The sequence below is a fragment of the Propithecus coquereli genome, unplaced genomic scaffold (assembly GCF_000956105.1).
Source record: "Propithecus coquereli isolate 6110/MARCELLA unplaced genomic scaffold, Pcoq_1.0 Scaffold119, whole genome shotgun sequence".
NCBI classification, from domain to species: Eukaryota; Metazoa; Chordata; class Mammalia; order Primates; family Indriidae; genus Propithecus; species Propithecus coquereli.
The window spans coordinates 369,086-372,008 of record NW_012135969.1 but is presented as its reverse complement, the minus strand read 5'-3'; the positions used below and the strand labels follow the sequence as shown (position 1 = coordinate 372,008).

The window sequence follows — 2,923 nt, the reverse complement described above, 5'->3', positions numbered from 1 at the left end:
GGGATCCTCCTGCCTCAGCCTCCCGAGTAACTGGGACTACAGGCATGCATCAACACATTGGCTAATTTTTTCTATTTTTGGTAGAGATGGGGTCTTGCTCAGGGCTCAGGCTGGTCATGAACTCCTCAGCTCAAGAGATGCTCCCGCCGGGGTCTCCCAGAGTGATGTGATTATAGGCGTGAACCACTGTCCTTGGCCAAGGCTATTAATAAAAGTCACCAAAGTGTTTTCCAGAGGAACCCATCACTATTTATGCATTCATCAACAGGGTAAAAGTGCTGGGTTACTGCACCATCATGAACCAATATCATTGACTAATATCAGAGTTTTAAAATTTCTGCTGCTTCTGTAGACAAAATATTGTCATTACAAGTTTGATTGTACTTCTTGTTAACTAAAGGTTGAACATGATCCTATGACTTTCTTTTAAATAACTGATTCTCAATTTTTTTTGTGGAGTTTGTCATGGTTTGAGGTAATGCTGCCTTTTTTAGTTATAGTACATTGTGAAAAACGTGTCTCAAAAGAGACCATTGTAAGATGGATTTCTTTCATCATAAGATTTTTTAAAAATAACAAAATAAGTGCAATAGTGAAATAATTCAGGGGTATTTAATGCAAAACTAATGCCCTACCCTGACTCCCATACCCCTAGAGTCACCAGTGTTTGCTTTTCTATACATTTTAATCCTTAATCATATACCATTTATATATCAGTCAGAACAAACCAGATGAAAAAGCAAAAAGGCATTATAAGCAGCAAAAAGGAGAGTCTTTTCCTGTTTCTTCCCTAGCAATGAGCAGTCTGAACACCTGCAGGCCAGCTGCTTGGAGCAGCTCATAGGTCCTCAGAGGAGGGGCCCAGAGTGAATGAGGGAACTCTTTCAGGTGCTCCTTGTCGTCTGAGGCTTTAGGCCCATCTTGGGATGGAGATGAAGCAGAATCCACTGGTGAAATTATTAGACTTGGAGACACAGCACATACCTTTTCTCTAAGAAGTAATGGTGAGTAGTTAAACTTTATTAGTTATTGTTATTCAACATACAACTAGAAAAATGTAAATAGTTAATACATAGGAATGTTTAAAATTGTGAAAAATAGAGTCCTAATTAAATATTAGAATTGAAATTCCAGAATACCACTATTACCCACTAAATATGAACAGTTATCTGAAATCACAGTCAAGTGGGAGTCACAGGCACATGGGCAGGTAAGTCCAAGGCAAATAAGTGGATATAAGGTGGTCATGTAATTTGTAGTACCTGATTCCCTGGGAAGAGAATTCTGGATATAGCTTTATGGTCTAGTCACACTTTCAGAGTATTCCTTAATCATAGTTTCCTGAACTGGTTTGACTCACCTTTTTCCATCATTTCAACAAGTTTGTATACCCGGTGGTAACTTCTCCCAGGCTCAGGCCACATTTCGAACAGCCTGCTGCTTGTACATAGTAGACTTGAATTTCTTTCAGGCCCCAGTTTTGAGCCTCCAACCTTGCCTTCTTCCCAGCATCCTACTCTAGCATCTCCACCTTGGTTGCCATGCTCTTCCCTGGCATCGTATTATTTCCACTTCTAGGATGCTCTTCCTTCCTTTCTATTCCTGGCAAACTCACCTTCATTGCACAGCCTCCCTCACCTGCCTCAGGCTCTAAGGCTCTGTGTTCCTGCAGTGTGGCTTGTTTTCTTTCTATAACACCATTTACACATTGCATGGTGACTTATGGTTTGTCCATTATGTAAATCGAGTTTCAGGGACAGTAGCCATGTCTTACTCATTCAGCAAATATTTATTCACTGCCTTTCCTGTGCCAGGCAGTGGCAATACTGTGGTAAACAAAACAAATCTGTGCCTTTGTGAGCTTATATTCTACTTGTGGGGGCAGCTGGTAAATAAGATAAATAAATAAAATATTAGGTTATTCAGTATGAAATGTCTGCTTTCCTTAAGTACTACATTTGACAGTTGATATCACTGACACATTGACACTTCTTGTATCATGTTTATTGTGAAGGTACATCCTCATCTTTCAAATGTGTGTTTTGGCTTGTGATTGTCTTTCAGATTTTTTTAAAGCAATTTTTACGAAACCAGGGGTAAGTCAAAAATTCATATTATTTTTGAATATGAATTCCATCGGGGAACCAATGCAGTGCAGACAGCTCAAAATATCAGTGAATGTTTGGAAAAGATGTGGCTAAAGAACACACAGTATGTCAATGGTTTGAAAAGTTCCGTTCTGGTGATTTTAATCTTGAAAATGAGCCACGTGAGCAACCTGAGACCAAGGATGGATAGTGATGAGCTGAAAGCTGTAGTGGAAGCGAATCTATCTCGACCTATGCGTGAATTGGTGGCAAGGTTTGACATTACTATTCCAACAATACTGGATCATTTGAAACAAATGGGCAAGGTAAAGAAGCTGGATAGATGGGTTCCGCATGAATTAAATGAGTGTCAGAGGAGAAATAGTCTTGAAGCTTGCCTTTCATTGCTGTCACGACATAAAGATGAACCATTTTTATACCGTATTATTACGTGAGATGACAAATGGATTCTTTTTGACAGTTGCAATCATTCGGCACAATGCTTGGATAAAGAGGAAGTGCCAAAACACAGTACAAAACCGAATGTTCAGCAAAAAAAGCTAATGATGTCTGTTTGGTGGTCCAGTGTTGATATTATCCACTACAGCTTCGTGAAACCTGGCCAGTCGATTACGGCAGATGTCTACTGCAACCATCTGGATGAAATGATGAGGATGTTTGTGATTAAGCTGCCAAGATTGGTCAATAGAGACAGGCCAATCCTATTGCAAGACTATGCTCGACTACATGTCACACAAACAATGCTGCTCAAACTACAGAGGCTGGATTTGGAAACTTTCTGTCATCTATTGTATTCACCAGATCTTGTACCAACT

At 39.7% G+C, this 2,923-nt stretch overlaps 1 protein-coding gene across 1 annotated transcript in view; it reads left to right on the top strand.

The window, feature by feature from the left end:
* The window catches only part of CEP95 (centrosomal protein 95kDa), a 37,337-nt gene that overhangs the window by 21,686 nt on the left and 12,728 nt on the right, over window positions 1-2,923 (top strand). The window lies entirely within an intron of this gene.